The sequence below is a fragment of the Scyliorhinus torazame genome, chromosome 22, assembly GCF_047496885.1.
Source record: "Scyliorhinus torazame isolate Kashiwa2021f chromosome 22, sScyTor2.1, whole genome shotgun sequence".
NCBI lineage: Eukaryota > Metazoa > Chordata > Chondrichthyes > Carcharhiniformes > Scyliorhinidae > Scyliorhinus > Scyliorhinus torazame.
This window is the reverse complement of record NC_092728.1, coordinates 95809047-95828912: the sequence shown is the minus strand read 5'-3', so window position 1 is coordinate 95828912 and position 19866 is coordinate 95809047. Positions and strand designations below refer to the sequence as shown.

General features: G+C 50.0%; 1 protein-coding gene and 1 pseudogene across 1 annotated transcript in view; one reads left to right on the top strand and one right to left on the bottom strand.

Moving 5' to 3' along the window:
- The window catches only part of LOC140399244 (hemicentin-1-like), a 492970-nt gene that overhangs the window by 439093 nt on the left and 34011 nt on the right, over positions 1–19866 (bottom strand).
- LOC140398846 (ornithine decarboxylase antizyme 2-like) lies at positions 1809–3475 on the top strand (annotated as a pseudogene).

Below are 19866 nucleotides of genomic sequence, written 5' to 3'. Positions count from 1 at the left end.
GACCGAAGCGGGAATCGAATCTGGGACCCTGAAGCTGTGAGGCAGCAGTGCTAACCACTGTGCTATCGTGCCGCCCTTGTCACTATCCGTACTCTCTGTGGTGAAAACATCTGGTGCAGATTCTGTACTCTCGCTACGTGCAGCCGATAATTGGTCAGTGTGCCGACGCCAAATTCGTTCTTTGTCAGATTGTACAATATATGCAATCGGATCCGTTTTGGCCAATACAATTGAGTCTATTTTTCTGCTGAAGTGTAATTTGTCTTTGGTCAAAGACTCTGCTTTTGGAATGTTGTTCCCTTCTAGCCACTTGCATCTGATGTTGTTGCCTGACTGACCATCTCTGAAGTTGAAGGGGGGAGGCAAAAGGTCGAACTTCTTCCACCTTAGGTTGAATAGCACAGGGTATGAACGCTCTTTCAAGTAATTCAGCATGCTGTCGACCTTTATCTTGAGTTTCACTTTGACCTCAATCATGGGTCCAAGTGACTCCTCAAATACCTTCGCACACTTTCTCAAAAGTGGTTAAAGATCATTCATAGAATCAGCAAGTTAGTTCACGAAGGCCCGGTTTGGCTTAATCTTCCTTAAGCAAGATCTCCTGAACAATGCTGAAAAGTTTCCTTGAACAATGTGAAGAGGCAACTCCACTTTCCCTTCAGCGGCACGATCACCTCGGTCTATATCCCCAAGTCCACATCAGATGGTTGCAATGACAGATACTTAAATTACTGACGGTATATCGATTCAGATATAAGTGATACTGCAGCAGTTCTATCCACTTCCACCTTACTAGGGGTTCGCATTTAATTTTAGATAGACCCTTGTACTGCTAGAATCCTGGGCTTAAATTCCTTCCACTGACTTGACACTTTGGTACTTGGTGATTCTTCATTTGGATCACTTAATGGTAAACTCGTCCTGTATCCTGTAGACTGTGCCGTATTTTCCTTGTTACATGGCACGGGGGTGGCACAGTGGTAAGCACTGTTGCCTCACAATGCCAGGGCCCCAGGTTCAATTCCGGCTTCGGGTGACTGTCTGCGTGGAGTTTGCACGTTCTCCCTGTGTCTGTTGTGGGTTTCCGCTGGGAGTTCCGGTTTCCTCCCACAGTCCAAAGATATGCAGGTTAAGCGGATTGGCCATACTAAATTGCCCCTTAATGTCCAAAAGGTTACATGGGGTTACTGGGTTAAGGGAATGTGTTGGGGTCTTGGGCCAAGATGCTCGTTCAGAGGATCGGTGCAGACTCGATGGGTCAAATGGCGTCCTTCTGTATTGTAGGGATTCTATGAACAGACGTTCTATGAACTTCTTTTGTGATGATGAAGGTTGACGTGACAACACGCCTTGGCAATGTGACCAACTTTACCACAATATTTGCATTTGTTCTCCTCGCTCCAGCCATCTCTAGCCACATGTCCACTTGGTTGCAGCGATGGTGTGGTAGTTTCTTGGTGAAGCTGCTTCTCACAGACTCCATCTTACGGACTATAACTCGAATTCCAATCAGCGAAGCTTCTCTCGCAGCAAGTTCCATTGATGCTGCGATTTCTATCGCAAACCTTAGGGTAAATGCAACTTCAGTCAGCAATTTCACTTCAGGACAATGTTCTTTGGCAAATTGAGGGATAGCCTTAAAGATACCAACACACCAATTATTGCAAATAACACCTAGAAATCCCCAAATGGAGGAAAACGGCAATTGCACAATTATGAGGAAGATGTTATTTTTTTTTACAATTACTGTTACAGTCAAATTTTCAAGGAACGGCTGAAGGTTCTGGAAGGTGGAGAGGCCACTGGCAGCATAACCCACCCAGCGAGCGGGCTCCGTCTGCGGCCGGATGGTGAGAAGCTCTGTCGAATGGATACTCAACAGCCACTACTTCGGAAAAGAAAGAGACAAAAGCCCAGCTTCCGCCATGATAAATACCCAGGAGAGTAGTATTCCTGCTTTGAGTGGTACATCTCAGCAACAGTACTGCAGGCACCTCATTCCAATGCCTCTGTGGTGCTCCTGATGCACCTCATCCGTCAGTGAAGATCCCGGGTGGGCGAGGAAATGGGAGGGATCACACTCTTACAGCTTTCTTACGCACAGATGAGTAGCTAACTAGCTCCCGGCAAATGGAAAGCAACATACTTCCATTTTCAATACAAATTAACAGACTCCAAGGTCTCCAAATGGGATGCAGTTTTCTCCAATAAGAATGTCTTTGTGGAAATTCCTGATGGTGTTTTGGCAGAAGGAAGCAAAGAAGGATTAACTGCGCTGTTAGAATTTGCTGAGGAGAAGATGCAGGGGGAATATTGTTATGGGCCAGGGTTTAGAGAACCCCAAAGTGTATCATGGAGTTCACCTGACCCACAACTTTTAATAGATTGTGGTATGGGGAGCACACGGCCCACTCTACAGGTGTGGTACAGCAGAAATGGAAAAGTATATTTCAAAGCAAAACAATGTTTATTCTGTGAACTCAAGTTAACCTTTTTAAAACATACAGTGAACATCTTAGCAACCATTAATTCAAATACATCCCCCAAAGAATACAACACTAAGTATTGCTTAATAACTTCCCAAACATCATTCAGAAGACTTTAAAAAAATCTTTAAACAGAAGCACATCAGGTTAAAGTCACTACTGCGAGCAGTTATTAGTTTTAAATCACCAAAGGATCGATTTACATTCTTTAGATTAGAGAGGGAGACTCTAATACACTTTCTGGCTGTGACTGCACCTATCCAGCTCTGAAAGTGAAACTAAAACACACCCTACAGCCTAAAACAAAAGTAAAAAGCTGACAGACAGCCCAGCTCCACCCACTCTCTGACATCACTGCAGTAATAAACACCCATTTCTTAAAGGTACTCTCACTACAGATACTTATATGCACACCCATTTATAAACACCCATTTCTTAAAGGTACTCTCAAATAACAATGCGTATTTGTCTGCTTCTACAAGAACAGAGAGGATCGAGCTTCCGAGGACGTTTAGCTTCATGGGCTTTGAGATTGTGAGACCAGGCCATCCCTCGGTTCCAGCTCGGCCTGATGTCCTGTTCATGGGGTACTCTATTGATCAGTCATTGTCTGAGGAGAAGTAGTCAGCCACATTGTGGAACACTTTATTCTTTCCCACTTTTTATCGTAGCACTATTGGGAGAGGGTTGTCCTTAGTATAAAATGCTGTGTAATGCCATAGCTATGGCTTGTAAAAGGTGCAGATTTTCGTTGTATTTTGCGTCAGCAAACTTTGATCATCTTGCCTAGATGTTCTGTAGGCAATCTGGGCTGAATTCAGCTTGGATTGATACGGAGCAGGAATAGTTTGTCTCAAATTACAAAATTGTCAAGATTTTCTTTTGTCATTTGTTTCTTGAACTGTGTGACTATAGTCATTGCTGTTTACAGAAAATGTTTGAAAGCCTGTGAATTCTTTTCACATACAGTGGTTTTTATGTACCTTCTAGAAAGCTGTTTAAAAAAAAAGTATTTCAAATTTAAAAAAAATAAAATTTGCAAGGAACTGATTGGAATAATTAGTCTTAATTTGATATCATTTCCTTAAGTGATTTTAAATCATATTGCACCAAGTATTTAAACATTTTCTTCCTAATTACCATCCGTTTTTAACATTTTCTCCGAAGGCATTAAATAATAACAGGAAGTATATATTTATCCCTTCCCCCGATATGAACTTTACAATCCTAAGTGGCGATGAGGTCAGAGTCCAGGAGGAACCATTTTGATGTTGCTCACAAAAGTCACCCACACTGCAGCAGTATTCCATTGGCTGTGGTGCGCTTATGGATGCCACGAGGTCATGAGAGGCGCTATCTCAATGCAATCTCTTTGTTCCTTTATTTGCTTTCGGATATCCCCACCCCAAAGTAGCTCAACTCTGCTTCACGGCATGGACTGGGACAACGGTGGGAATGTTACCACCCGCCTCAGAGCACCAACTTCGCAGCACCATTTACTTAACTCAACCCCTCTCCGATTAAACCCGGCAGTGGACTGAGCCCTCAGGAGTGATAGCTCTCCATCAGCAAAGACATGGTCACAAAATGTATTGACTTCCCGAGAAAGGTGAACGATATTTCAGCCGGTGGTTCAGGATCTTTCCCATCCCGTCAACCACTTGGGGAACAGAAATATTTCCGCGGAGCCTGTTCAAATGCTACACCGTCAACACGGGTTCCTGGGACGGATTTGCCAACTGTGTTTTCTTACCCCTGAACTCTAAGGGCTCGGTGAGACATGTAGCTCAGACTCAACTCATTGATGGAATCCCAGGTGTTGACAGTCTGCCAGGCATCCTATTGGGGCACCAATAGTTTGTGGCAACTCACCATCTCCTGAAGATAGTACTTTCATAACACTCTTGTAATTGTTGGGGGATATAACATTCTGATTGAAGTTCCCCTGTGGGCTTGACTGGTGGGTGCACCACTTAGTGCAGAATTCAGCAACACGGATGACCATAAAACGGCGAGCGGAAGTAGGCCATTCGGCCCATCAGGTCTGCTCCGCCATTCAATGAGATCATGACTGATCCGATGTGATAATCCTCAACTCCACATTCCAGCCTTACCCCCATAACCCTCGATTTCCTTACTGATTAAGAATCCGTGATTAGATCCTCAAGATATGCTGAGTTATTTGACCTCAATTACAGCACGGATGCTGTAAGTGGCCTCGGTATCCCTGGATTAGTGAAGGAATAGGAAATCACTCAGAATATTACATGTTGCTGAACCTTGCTGCAGGTCAGGGATTCAGGAAAATAAATCAATCACAGGCGTATTTACAAATGAATGTAGCTGCAAAATCACAGCCACTACTCACGATGCACAAAGGTTTGTTCCACGACAGGAGACTTCCATTTGGGATAACATCTGCACCTCCTCTATTTCAGAGGTCCACGAACCAAATTCCGAGTGGGCTATGTAAACCGTGGCAAAACATCTGCAGTCACACACTTCGGCCAACATGTTGCTTAAAGACATTTAGAGTACCCAATTCATTTTTTCCAATTAGGGTCCAATTTAGCATGGCCAATCCACCTACCCTGCACATCTTTGGGTTGTGGGGGCGAGACCCACGCAAACACGGGCAAAGACATTTACCCAGGTACTCTGTCGTATTGAAACCAACAAGAAACCAGAGGCTGAATTCTCCGCACCCCGACGGCGAAATCGCAGCCGGCACAGGTGGCGGAGAATGCATGTTCCCGCAAGAAATCGGGCCCGGTTCACCGATTCTGCAGGCCCCGAAAAGCGGTGAACTCGGGGAGTACGCCGTGCCACCTGGGACCTACCTGGGGCCATTGCCAGAGGCCCACTCAGCTATTCTCCGCCCCCCGACCGACCAAAGTCCCAGCGGCGTGCAACTAATGTGCTCCAGCCAGTCGGGATACTCGAGTGGCGGTTGCGGACTCGGCCCACGGCCGCCCTGGTCGGGATGGGCCGATTGGAGGCTGGGGGGGGGGGGGGGCTTTATAGGCGGCCGGGGAATGCCTGTGCGGGGGTTGAGGGTCGGGCACTCGGCCAATCGGGGGGTTTCTTTTGTGGGTCTAGCTCCGCAGTCAGAGTCCGCCGTGAAGCACGGCGCGGACGCTGGAGGCCGTCGCCGTGCGCTTCTGCGGCCTCTGACCTGGACGTGCGGGGCCGCATCTGCAGCAAAAACTGCAAGATCTACTCCAGGTCCCTGCTAGCCCCCTGCAGGGCTATGAATTTGTGTCCCTTTGATGCCAGGTTTTCTGGCGTAAAACTCTACCGTTTTGATGCTGGCATGGGGACGTAGTCGCAATAATGAAGAATCCAGCCCCACATGACGGATTCTGATGAAACAGTCGTAATTTTATTAATCAAATATCTAAAGTATGCAAATTCGTTGAACACTGACTCCAATACTTCTGTCTATTTGCCCAAGACCTTTCCAGTAATACTTCCCGTATTCTGCACAAACTTGGACGATTCTGGCCAAGTTGGCAGGCTGTAGAAGTTTGTCACTCTCTCTGCAACAGCCGACTCTCTAGTTAGAGTGTCTGTCAGTCTTGGATGGAGATTTCTTGGTCAATGGAATGGATGAGAGAGAGAGATTCAAGGTCAGCCTCCAGAATATATATATACGTTGCTGGTATTTTCTAGAAAGTTCTGTCGTGTCCTCCAATCCAGGTGCAGCCCTTAATTGGTTTCGATCTGTCCCGGAACGTTGCCCTTTTCTTCCGCCCAGGTGCCGTTATGTCCGGAGAGAGGGTCCAGATGCAAATGCCTCCTTTGTCTCTGCTAACATTATGTATGTCCTGTGCCCCATCAGAGCATGTCCGTTATGATGCTTCCAGTCAGCACCTGATTGCTGAGGTCAAGTGGGGCTGGGCTCTGTCTGGTTTTGCAAGACTGTGTACTTCAGCAGACTTCGGGCAAGTCTGCTTTTATATCCCATCATCCACCTTGGTTGGCCAACTTTTAGGCTAAATGTCCTGGCAGCCATTTGGCTTCAGCTACATTGTGTACAATGTTACCTGGATGACATTCCCATCACCAGCTCAAGTGAACAAGAGCACTTGAAGAACTTGGAACTTGCACTGGAATGTCTACAAAATCAAAAAGTGTGATTCTTTTCAAGACATCCACAAACTACTTGGGTCTCATCATTGGTAAAGATGGCTTGCATAAGGAATCGAAAAGATAACAGAAATCTTGGAAGCACCACGTCCTCAAAATGTGACGCAACTGAGGTCCCTTAGACTTGAAGCCCTTATACACTTTATTATGTGTCAAACAGGCCTGACACTGGACAAAATAATTAGAATTAAGCTCAGCTCTCACTATTGTACTGATGTCATCATTAATTAACAGCGCACTTCCAATGGCAGCCATGGAGTAGTAGGTCGCACATTTAATAGCTCCCGGCTGTAACGGACTTTTGGATCTTTTTCCCCTGTTTTGAGATGGGCCAAGAAAGAATGGAGCAGCAAGTGGGAGAGCTGTGAGTTGCGCATCTATCAGGACCTGGGAGCGGAATTGGCCTAGAGGCGAGCTGGGTTCAATCGGGCAAAATCGACCCTCTTTAAGGAGGGGGTGAAGTTCGGGATGCTGTACCCAGCCCACCTGTGGGTCACACATGAGGAACGGGACTTCTACTTTGAAACGCCAGATGAAGTATGGACCTTTATTAAAGAAATGAAGCTGGAGGCGAATTAAAAGACACTTAAGCCTTGGAGAAGTACTGTGGTGGCGATTTGTGGTGCTGGATTGTATAAATTTAAGAAGCTCTATGTGAGATAATGGGCTGTGTTGATGGTTCAAGATTGCTTTGTCTTGCAGGGACCTTGTTAGAGGCGGGGCAGGGGCTTTGAATTTGGTTCTGCTTTTTGGGTGACTATTTTTCTAAAGTGACTGTTTCTTTGCTGTTTTGCTGATGTTTGTTTACTGGGGAATGTGATGCTTTTAAAATGTTTATTCATGTGGGGGGGTAGAGATGAAAAAACAGGGAGACAGACTGCTTGGTGCCAGGGGCCGGAGCTACCGAGTCAGCATGGGTCAGCTGACTCTCGGAAGCGCAGTGGGGGGTGAGCAGGTGTTAATCTGGAGCTTGACTTCGGGGATTGGGTTTCTAGTGTTGTTGCTAGGGAGGGTGAGCTGCTTTGCTGACAGGGGAGGAACTGTTACTAGGGGACAAATGGGAGGTCGGGAATGCCAGCAGCCAAGTGGGGACTCGAGGAAGTGGAGGGCGCGAGCTCAAGGTTGGCCTAAAAAGGGTGATGGCTAGTCGGCAGGGGGGGGTTGGAAGCCCCCCGTCCAGGCTGATCACATGGAACGTGAGAGGACTGAATGGGCCGGTCAAGAGGGCTCACGTATTCGCGCATTTGAGGAAGCTGAAGGCGGAAGTGGCAATGCTACAAGAGACACACCTAAAGGTTACAGACCAGATGGGATTGAGGAAGGGGTGGGTCAGCCAAGTGTTCCACTCAGGACTGGATTCGAAGTAGCGATCTTGATCAGCAAACGAGTGGCATTCGCGGCGGGGAGAATCGTGTCAGACAAGGGGGAGGTACATAATGGTGAGTGGGAAGCTGGAAGGGGTGAGGTTGGTACTTGTGAACATATATGCTCCGAATTGGAACGACGTGGAATTTATGAGGTGGGTGTTAGGTAAGATCCCAGACTTAGAGTCACATAACCTGATCATGGGAGGGGACTTCAACTCAGTCATTGATCCGGAATTGGACCAGTCAATATCCAGGACAGGGAGGCCGGCTGCGACAAAGGAATTGAATGGTTTTATGGAACAGATGGGGGAAGCAGACCCATGGAGGTTTGCACGGCCGAGGACAAAGGAGTTTTCCTTTTTTTCACATGTCCACAAGGTATACTCTCGCATTGACTTTTTTGTTCTGAGCAGGGTGCTAATACCGGGGGTGGTGGATACGGAGTACTCGACAATTACAGTGTCAGATCATGCCCCGCATTGGGTGGATCTACGGGTTAGTGTGGAGAGAGGGCAACGCCCGCAGTGGAGACTGGAAGTGGGGTTTTTAGCGGACAAAGCGATCTGTGGGCGGGTTAACAAGTCCATCCAGAATTACCTGGAAACAAATGATACGGGGGAGGTCTCTGCAGCGACGGTCTGGGAAGCTTTGAAGGCAGTGGTCAGAGGGGAATTTATCTCGATACGGGCCCACAGAGAAACGGTGGAACGGGCTCAGAGGGATAGGTTAGTGGAGGAGATATTCCAGGTGGACAGGAGATACTCGGAGGCCCTGGACACGGGGCTACTGAGGGAGCGGCGGAGGTTACCGGTGGAGTTTGGGCTGTTGACCACAGGGAAAGCAGTGGAACAGTTGAGGAAGGCAAGGGGGGTGATCTATCAGTATGGGGAAAAGGCAAGCAGAATGTTGGCCACCAGCTCAGGAAAAGAGAGGCAGCCAGGGAGATAGGGAGAGTAAAGAGTAGAGATGGTAATACTGTCCTGGACCCAGCAGGGGTGAACGAGGTGTTTAAGGACTTTTATAGTACATTATATGAGTCGCAACCCCTGGCTGGGGTGGAGGGGATGAGGCAATTTCTGGATCAGTTGAGGTTCCCGAGGGTGGAGGAGGACCTGGTGGAGGGGCTGGGAGCCTCAATGGAAATAATCAAGGGGCTGGAGGGCATGCAGTTGGGCAAGGCCCCGGGGCCTGACGGCTACCCAGTGGGATTCTAGAAGACGTTTTCAGAGATATTCAGCCCACTGCTGGTGAGGACATTTAACGAAGCAAGAGAGAAGGGAGTCCTCCCCCAACAATGTCGCAGGCCTCGATTTCATTGATCCTGAAACGGGAGAAGGATCCGGAGCAATGCGGGTCATACAGGCCGATTTCTCGACTGAAGGTGGACGCCAAACTGCTGGCTAAGATACTGGCCACAAGGATAGAGGATTGTGTCCCAGGGGTGATAGGGGAAGACCAGACGGGATTTGTAAAGGGCAGGCAACTCAAGGCCAATGTTCAACGGCTTCTAAATGTTATTATGATGCCCTCAGAAGGAGAGGAGGTAGAGGTGGTGGTAGCGATGGATGCAGAGAAGGCTTTTGATCGGGTGGAGTGGAATTACCTGTGGGAGGCGCTGGGAAGGTTTGGGTTTGGTGAGGACTCTATTGACTGGGTGCGGTTGCTCTATCAGGCACCAGTAGCGAGTGTGCGTCCGAACCAGCTGAGGTTGGGGTACTTTAAACTACACCAAGGGACGAGGCAAGGTTGCCCCCTCTCCACGTTACTGTTTACTCTGGCCATAGAGCCATTGGCCATGACGTTAAGAGCCGTTAGGAACTGGAGAGGGCTGGTTCGGGGTGGGTGGAGCACCGGGTCTCGCTTCACGCAGATGACCTGCTCTTGTACATTTCGGACCCGATGGAGGGGATGGGGGAAGTAATGTGAATCTTGGGGGAATTTGGCAATTTTTCGGGGTATAAATTGAACATGGGGAATAGCAAGATGTTTGCGATCCAGGCAAGAGGACAGGAGAAGAGGCTGGGAGAGCTGCCGCTTAGAATGGTAGGGAAGAGCTTTCGGTATCAAGGTGGCCCGAGAATGGGAGGCACTGCACAAGTTAAACCTATCCTGGTTGGTAGAACAAATGGAAGGGGACTTTAAGAGATGGGACATGCTCCCGTTATCACTGGCGAGGAGGGTACAGACCGTGAAAATGACGGTCCTCCCCAGATTTCTGTTTGACTTTCAGTGCCTCCCATCTTCAGCCCTCAGGCCTTTTTCAAGCGGGTGAATAAGATTATTTCGGGCTTTGTGTGGGCGAGTAAAATCCCGCGAGTGAAGAGAGTGTGGCTGGAGCGCAGTCGGGGGGAGGGTGGGTTGGCGCTGCCGAACTTCTGCAATTACTACTGGGCGGCTAATATAGCCATGATTAGGAAGTGGGTAGTGGGGGAGGGGTCGGCATGGGAGCAGATGGAGGCAGCGTCAGGTAAAGACACAAGTTTGGGAGCATTGGTAACGGCACCTCTGCCATTCTCGCCGGCTCGATACTCCACAAGTCCGGTGGTAGTGGCGGCTCTGAGGATCTGGGGGCAATGGAGAAGATATAAGAGAGGGGAAGGAGCATCGATTTGGACCCCGATTTATAATAATCACAGGTTTGTACCGGGTAGGCTAGATGGCGGGTTCCGGAGTTGGCAGAGGGCAAGAATTGGAAGGATGGGGGATCTATTTCTAGACGGGAGCTTTCCCAGCTTGAAAGCTTTGGAGGATAAATTTAAATTGCCAGCAGGGAATGGCTTTAGGTATTTGCAGGTGCGAGACTTCCTAGGAAAACAGGTGGCAGCTTTTCCGCTGCTGCCGCCACAGTGGATACAGGATAACGTAGGTTCCAGTACCTGGGTGGGAGAGGGGAAGGTATCGGATATTTACCAGGAGCTTTCGGAGGTGGAGGAAACTCCGGTGGAGGAGCTTACGGGCAAGTGGGAGGACGAGCTCGGAGGAGAGATAGAGGCGGGTCTCTGGGCAGATGCCCTAAGCAGGGTCAATACCTCCTCATCATGTGCCAGCCTCAGCCTGATACAATTTAAAGTAGTCCACAGGGCACACATGAGCACGTTTTTCAGGGTAGAAATAGGTGTGCGAGGTGCGCGGGAAGCACAGCAAACCATGTCCACCTGTTTTGGGCATGCCCGAAGCTTGGAGGGTTTTGCTCAGGCAATGTCCACGGTACTAAAAACACGGGTGGTGCCGAGTCCAGTGGTAGCGATCTTTGGAGTGTCGGAAGAGCCCGGAGTTCAGGGAGCAAAAGAGGCCGACGTCCTGGCCTTTGCCTCCTTGGTAGCCCGGGTACGGATCTTGTTAATGTGGACGGACTGGAAGCCCCCGAGTGTAGAGACCTGGGTTAGTGACATGGCTGGGTTTCTCAGTCTCGAGAAAATAAAGTTCGCCTTAAGAGGGTCAATGTTAGGGTTCACCGGGAGGCGGCAGCCGTTCGTCAACTTCCTTGGGGAAAATTAAAATGTCAGCAGATGCAGTATTCCGGGGGGGGGGGGGGGCGGGGGGGGGTGTTATATGGTTGAGGTGTGTGAAGATTGGGCTGGGGGGGGGAAATGTTTATTTTACCATGTTGATGTCATTGTTTATGTTACTGTTATAAACATTTTCAAATACCTCAGTAAAATATTATTTTCTTTAAAAATGAATTAACAGCGCTACCCTTTCTCCTTCTCCCAGCTTCCTATCCTTCCAAAACATTGAGTACCCTTGAATATTCAGATTCCCGCCTTGGTCACCTTGCAGCCACATAGTTATCAGGTCACACATATTTATTTCCATTCGGGCTGTCAATTCATCAATTCTGGTATGACTACTACCTGCATTCAGATACAAAGCCTTCAATTCCATTTTCTTACTATTTGTGCCAACTCTGGCCTTATCTGTGATACACTCTTAAATGTGTACATCCTGACCCTTCCTGCCAAGCTCCCATTACCATTACCCTTATCACTACCATGTTCGATTACCTTAGCCTTGTCTTTTAATCCAGCATATCTTCTCTCATGTGATCCCTCCCCCTCACACTATTCAGTTTAAAGTCCTCTCTACCACTCCAATATACAACTGGGCAGATCACTGGTCCAAGTGGGTTTCAGGTGAAGCCCATCCCAACAGCACGGCTTCCAACTTTCTCCGTACTGGTGCGAGTGCCTCGTGAATCAAAACCCATTTCTTCCCCCAATCAATCTTTGAGTCACACATTCAACTCCCTAATCTCACCAATTACTATCCTATGCCAATTTCCTCACGGGTCGATGCAGGTTTTTTAATTTGGCCCCTCGTTGCTCATATTCCCCAAGCCGAACCTCATTCTTAGTCCTATCTTTGTCATTGGTACCGACGTGAACCACGACCTCTGCATCTTCCCTCGTGCACTGCAGGTTCCTGTCCAGCCCTGAAACGCTGGTACTGGGCAGGAAACACAGCCTCCTGGACTCTTGCTCTCGGCTACAGAGAACTGTATCCCCCCCCCAGTCTATACTGTCCCCAATATATTCCTATTAACCCCCCCCCCCCGCCTATTTGAATGCTTTCCTGTACCATGGAACCATTTGCGTTTACTCATCCAATCCGCAGTCCCCATTCTCATCCATCCAAACTGCAGGATTGTAGAATCTGATGAACAATTGCAAGGGGCGTGTGGGGCTCCACTCTTCCTGATCCCCTTACCTGACTGACTTGCAGTCACACCCTGCTGTCCTCCCTTACCAAATCAGAAGACCCTAGCCTAAGAGGTGCAACTGCATTCTGGATAAAAGTATCCAGGTAACTAACCCCCTCCCCGATGCGTTGCAATGTCCACATCTCCGCCTCCAGCTCGCTGACTCCGAGTCAAAACTCCTCGATCCTTCTGCACTGTAAATTCTATGATAATCTATGATTAATCTAGGACAAAGGTTCGGCACAACATCGTGGGCCGAAGGGCCTGTTCTGTGCTGTATTTTTCTATGTTCTATAGTATTCCTTCCTTTCTCGATATCTTGCTATCGGTACTGAAGGTGACACTAACGTGATGATTCCAACTCTTCCGAGTTCAGACTCTTACACCGAGCATCTCATAGTGCTTAAATCAGATTGGTTAAAGAGACACGCCATTGCTTGACCTGTTGACACTGGTCCCAGGTCACCCATGGAGGGCAGTGTGCCATTTCCATCGCAAGTGTGAATTCTCCCAGAAATTAAACAGTCTGTTGAACATACAGGGGTTGTTATTCATCGCAGGTTATATTAGGTTCAAGCCCATGGCTGGGATTTGCATATTATAGAACGATTACGAAGGGGGAGTTGCAAGTGGACAGGGTGGTGAAGAAGGCATTCACCATGCTAGGTTTTATTGGTCACAATATTGAATACAGGAGTTGGGACGTCTTGTTGATGGTGTACAAGACTTTGGTAAGACCACACTTGGAATACTGTGCTCAGTTCTGGTCACCCTATTCTAGGAAGGATATTGTTAAACTAGAAAGAGCGCAGAAGAGATTTACGAGGATGCTACCAGGACTTGATGGTCTGAGTTAGAAGGAGAGGCTGGGACTTTTTTCCCTGGAGCGTAGAAGGCTTAGCGGTGATCGTATAGAGGTCTATAAAATAATGAGGAGCATAGGTAAAGGTAGATAGTCAACCTCTTTTCCCAAAAGTAGAGAAGTCTAGAACTAGAGGGCATAGGTTTAAGAGGGGACAGGTACAAAAGAGACAAGAGGGGAAGTTTTTTCCACAGAGGGTGGTGAGCATCTGGAACGAGCTGCCAGAGAGGCGGGTACATTTTCTGTCTTTAAAAAGGTTAGACAGGGCCAGCACGGTGGCGCAGTGGTAGCACTGCAGTCTCACGGCGCCGAGGTCCCAGGTTCGATCCCGGCCCTGGGTCCCTGTCCGTGTGGAGTTTGCACATTCTCCCTGTGTTTGCGTAGGTTTCGCCCCCTCAACCCAAAGATGTGCAGGCTAGGTGGATTGGCCAGGCTAAATTGTCCCTTAATGGGAAAAAATTAATTGGGTACTCTAAATTTTAAAAAGTTAGACAGTTACATGGGCAGGCGGTGTATAGAGAGATATGGGCCAAATGTGGCAAGTAGGACTAGCTTAGTGATAGAAACTGGGCAGCATGGACAAGCTGGGCCGAAGGGCCTGTTTCCATGCTGTAAACATCTGGGACTCGATGAACACACGTCAGCCCCTTCTCTCCATCATGGCTGGAACGTAACGCTTTTTTATTTTAATTATCCCACCCATTTCTAGGGGTTTGTATTTCATTCTTTCCTCTGAATCTTTGCAGTGTGAAGTTCTTGGCTGCTAACAGGATGAAGCAAGGAAATCTCCCTGTGCTGTGGTCCCATTATAGTGAAAATAGAATTCAGCCTCTTTCAGAAATGACTCCACCACATGTTGAGAATTTATTGCAGCTGTGTGGTTTGGGAGTCAATGTACAATAATGAAATTACTTAAAAATGTTCCCTGTACAGGAAAAAAGCAAGTATGAGCCAGCCTGTAATGTTATTTCCTAACTTTTAAAACAAATGTACAACTCATCCCTTTGATATGTAGCAGCCTTTCCCGAAACTTCAGTTTGTTAGGTTTGACTTGGATTTCCCTTGCATACTCGAGCCAGGGGGCAGCTCTTCAGCACAGAGTCCAGACTCGGAAGGTCAACCAGGTGAGGCCATCGTAACCGAGCCCTTTCCTGTCCTCGCCCACTATCCACAGGCGTCGCTGACATGTCATTAGGAATGGGAACCCTGGCTGCTGATTTCTCCTCCAGGTCCCCTGTGACCCTCTCTCACACAGAGATTAACTAACGCAGCATGGGCCAGGGTTTGAACCGAGATCCTTCTCCTCTGTGCCACGGCAGCCACTGCAGTTACTGAATTAACTACTGCAGCAGAAATTCACAGTCAACGGAAAGACCCTAAGGAGCAGAATGCTCCCCCCACCCCCCCCAGCCCTTCCCCCAGCCCTTCCCCCATTCCCCCCCCCCACCCCTTCCCCCAGCCCTTCCCCCATTCCCCCCCCCCCCCCCCCCCCACCCCTTCCCCCAGCCCTCCACAGGCTGCTCCTGCTGCTACCTGTGTTACACGAGGTTACAAAGACAGAGAGGGACAGTAATTGTCTGCTGCCACTGCCTGTATATCCCCTCGTCATCCCTTCCCCAGCATCAGCCCCAGTCCTTGGCGAAATGAAAAGGCAGCAAACAAGCACGATGAGCAGAGCTGGCGATTCCCTCAGGCAGCCTTCTGTCTTCGGAAACAATAGTCTGCGCCAGGTTGATCAACAGTTTGTTAAACATTACCTGGTGTTGCGTGAGAGCCCCTCTCTGGCATGGCCTGGGGGCCCCCTCTCTGGCATGGCCTAGGGGCCCGCTCTCTGGCATGGCACAGGGAGCCCCGCTCTGGCATGGCCTCGGGGCTCCCTCTCTGGCATGGCCTGGGGGCCCCATCTCTGGCATGGCCTGGGGGCCCCATCTCTGGCATGGCCTGGGGGCCCCCTCTCTGGCATGGTCTGGGGGCCCCGTCTCTGGCATGGCCTAGGGGCCCCCTCTCTGGCATGGCACAGGGAGCCCCGCTCTGGCATGGCCTGGGGGCTCCCTCTCTGGCATGGCCTGGGGGCCCCATCTCTGGCATGGCCTGGGGGCCCCATCTCGGGCATGGCCTGGGGGCCCCCTCTCTGGCATGGCCTGGGGACCCCCTCTCTGGCATGGCCTGGGGACCCCCTCTCTGGCATGGCCTGGGGGCCCCCTCTCTGGCATGGCCTGGGGGCCCCCTCTCTGGCATGGTGCGGGGCCCCCTCTCTGGCATGGCCTGGGGGCCCCCTCTCTGGCATGGCCTGGGGGCCCCCTCTCTGGCATGGCCTGGGGGCCCCCTCTCTGGCATGGCCTGGGGGCCCCCTCTCTGGCATGGCCTGGAGGCCCCCTCTCTGGCATGGCCTGGAGGCCCCCTCTCTGGCATGGTGCCGGGCCCCTCTCTGGCATGGCCTGGAGACCCCCTCTCTGGCATGGCACAGGGAGCCCCACTCTGGCATGGCCTGGAGGCCCCCTCTCTGGCATGGCCTGGAGACCCCCTCTCTGGCATGGCCTGGAGGCCCCCTCTCTGGCATGGCTGGGGCCCCCTCTCTGGCATGGCTGGGGCCCCCTCTCTGGCATGGCCTGGAGGCCCCCTCTCTGGCATGGCACAGGGAGCCCCTCTCTGGCATGGCCTGGAGGCCCCCTCTCTGGCATGGTCTGGAGGCCCCCTCTCTGGCATGGCCTGGAGGCCCCCTCTCTGGCATGGCCTGGAGACCCCCTCTCTGGCATGGCACAGGGAGCCCCTCTCTGGCATGGCCTGGAGACCCCCTCTCTGGCATGGCACAGGGAGCCCCTCTCTGGCATGGCCTGGAGGCCCCCTCTCTGGCATGGCCTGGAGGCCCCCTCTCTGGCATGGCCTGGAGGCCCCCTCTCTGGCATGGCCTGGAGGCCCCCTCTCTGGCATGGCCTGGAGGCCCCCTCTCTGGCATGGCCTGGAGGCCCCTCTCTGGCATGGCCTGGAGGCCCCCTCTCTGGCATGGCCTGGAGACCCCCTCTCTGGCATGGCCTGGAGGCCCCCTCTCTGGCATGGCCTGGAGGCCCCCTCTCTGGCATGGCACAGGGAGCCCCTCTCTGGCATGGCCTGGAGGCCCCCTCTCTGGCATGGTCTGGAGGCCCCCTCTCTGGCATGACCTGGAGGCCCCCTCTCTGGCATGGCCTGGAGGCCCCCTCTCTGGCATGGCCTGGAGGCCCCCTCTCTGGCATGGCCTGGAGGCCCCCTCTCTGGCATGGCCTGGGGGGCCCCACTCTGGCATCGCACAGGGAGCCCCGTATTGCAGTCTCTCCCACTGTCCCAACAAAACGTCAACCTTCCGAGGGCCTGGCCTTTGGCAGCTCCCTCCCAGTTGTTGTGTCTATCATCTTCATATCACTCGCAGGTAGAGGTGATAAATAGATCTCAGGCCAGATGCTGACGTATTAAATTGGAGGCAAATCCTTTTCTTATTAGTCGGTTTATTCACAGAGTGCAGCATTAGATTTCACTCCTACCTACCAACACCCTGTTTCCCAGCAGTTCCTCTTTATACTTATTAAAAAATAAAACAATAATCAAGAAACTAAACAAAAACGACACGGGGTAACAATCCCTGGTGGGGTACGATAACTTAAATAAAGCGTCAAAAGGAAACTTAATTAGATTAAAATATAATTCCCGGGGTTGATGATGCCCCCCAGCCCCTGCTGCACCCATCGGCCGTGCAAGCCTGCCAGGGGATGCCACATGCTCCTTGTCCAGGGCAGCCCGACCGCGAACACAAGTCCCTCTTTACGCTTGCTCAAGATGCCTAATTAATTAACACCGTCCCCCTGTTTATCCTACACCTTCTCGATTAAAATTAACATCACATTAATAGGCAAAATACAATCTAATATTGCCGTTTTAACATTTATCTCCAACATCATCTCTCTAACAAAACCTCACCAATTTGAAATGTTATTTTAATAAGGTCGTGAAGGAGTCCACATTGAGCAGTTCAAAGAAATCTAGTTTTTTATATAAATTTAGAGTACCCAATTAATATTTTCAAATTAAGGGACAATTTAGCGTGTTCAATCCACCTACCTTTCAAATCTTTTGGGTTGTGGGGGTGAAACCCACGCAGACACAGGGAGAATGTGCAAACTCCACACGGACAGTGACCCAGAGCCGGGATCGAGCCTGGGACCTCGGTGCTGTGAGACTGCAGTGCGACCACTGTGCCATCGTACTGCCCGGCAAAGAAACCGAGTTTATTTAGAATAACTATTATATGCACCACACGATAGATCCCTACTGGGTCTGCTTTGCCAGTGCCAAACTGGCCAGCTTTATATACCATAAAACTATACACTGTTTACAGGTCCCCGCCCGCTTAACGGGGGAGCTTGTATTCTGCAAGGTTCACAGGGAAGTGAATTGTTCACGTCCGGTAAGACCCCTGAGGTTATAAGTTACTAACTATATTTCTCTCCACACAAATGCTGTCAGATCTTCTCAGCGCTCTCCAGCATCTGCCGTTTTATTTGCTGTTGCTCAGAGCTCATCTGTTTTATTGATCCTTCAATGTTCTTACAGAGAATATACAGCAGAGTAACGATGCATGAGCCCATGCGGCATTTATTACTCTCCTCCAATTGCCTCATCTCAGCCTTTCAGTCAATCTTTCCAGTGAGTCCCACTTCTCTCATTGCCTTGAAGAAGTAACTAAGATACAGACATATCAACGAGGGGCAGGAGTAGGGCCAAACTGGGCAACAAAGAGGATTCCTGGGGCTTAACTGCATCCCAGCGCTCAAAAGGAAATTGTGCTGGAACTGTGTGCGGATTGTCATTACGGGAGAGACGGTACTGAGCGGAATTTAATTCGACCATCCATAAGAGACAGCGTTAGCTCCAGAGTCAGACAGCAGAGACTGTGGGGCCCAAAGTCAATCGTCTGTTAAAGCCAATGACACCTGCATTAACTCTTTCAGTAGTTTCCCCATTAATGATTGGCCTCACAAAGATTCCTTTTTAATCTGCAGATAAAGAATCCTTTTGAGGGTTTGAGCCGTTGTTTGTCCAATTCTGATGAGGCAGGGGGATTGTACCCTTCTTCCAAAAAAAAAAATCCCAATTCGAGCTCAACCTCAAAGTAGCCAGAAGCTCAATCCCCAATCTCACAGCAGCAGGTTCAAATCCCAGAACAAGCACTCACATTCCCGGGAGAATGTTAGCATTGCACAGCAAGTCAGATAGTGGCTGAAAACAAGTGTAATACTTTCAATGTGACCCTTTATAAATAGGGGCATAGAGTTCAAGAGCAAGGAAGTTACGTTAACATTTTAGTAGACACTGGTTTGGAATGAACTGTGCCAAGTTCTGAGCACCACAGTTTAGACAGGGGAAGCACAGTAGCACAAGTGGATAGCACTGTGGCTTCACAGTGCCAGGGTCCCATGTTCGATTCCCCGCTGGGTCACTGTCTGTGCGGAGTCTGCACGTTCTCCCAGTGTCTGCGTGGGTTTCCTCCGGGTGCTCCGGTTTCCTCCCACAAGTCCCGAAAGACGTGCTTGTTAGGGCATTTGGACATTCTGAATTCTCCCTCAATGTAGCCGAACAGGCGCTAGAATGTGGTGAGTAGGGGATTTTCACAGTAACGTTATTGCCGTGTTAATGTAAGCCTACTTGTGACAATAAAGATTATTATTATTAATATCCTACATCAGTGACTATCCTACCCCTCACTGTGGTAAGTACACATGCCAACCAGAAAAGCAGGAACAGCTGCAAACACAGCAACCCCCCCCCCCACCTGACACAGCACTCCCCCCAGCTGACGCAGCCCCCCACCCCCCACCTGACACAGCACTCCCCCCCAGCTGACGCAGCCCCCCACCCCCCACCTGACACAGCACTCCCCCCAGCTGACGCAGCCCCCCACCCCCCAGCTGACACAGCACTCCCCCCCCCCCCAACCCCTTGTTAGGGATTAGTTACTATTAACTTTTTTAAACTGTGGGTGGCACGTGGCACAGTGGTTAGCACCGTGGCCTATGGCGCTGAGGACCCAGGTTCGAATCCCGGCTCTGGGTCACTGTCCGTGTGAAGTTTGCACATTCTCCCAGTGTCTGCATGGGTTTCACCTCCACAACCCAAAGATGTGCAGGTTAAGTGGATTGGCCACGCTAAATTTCCCCTTAATTGAAAAAATATTATAATATTATGGTACTCTAAATTTTTTTAAAAATAAAAAACAAAATAATTTTTTTAAATTTGTCACCTCTGTAGCAGCAGATAATCCATAACTGGGAGAAG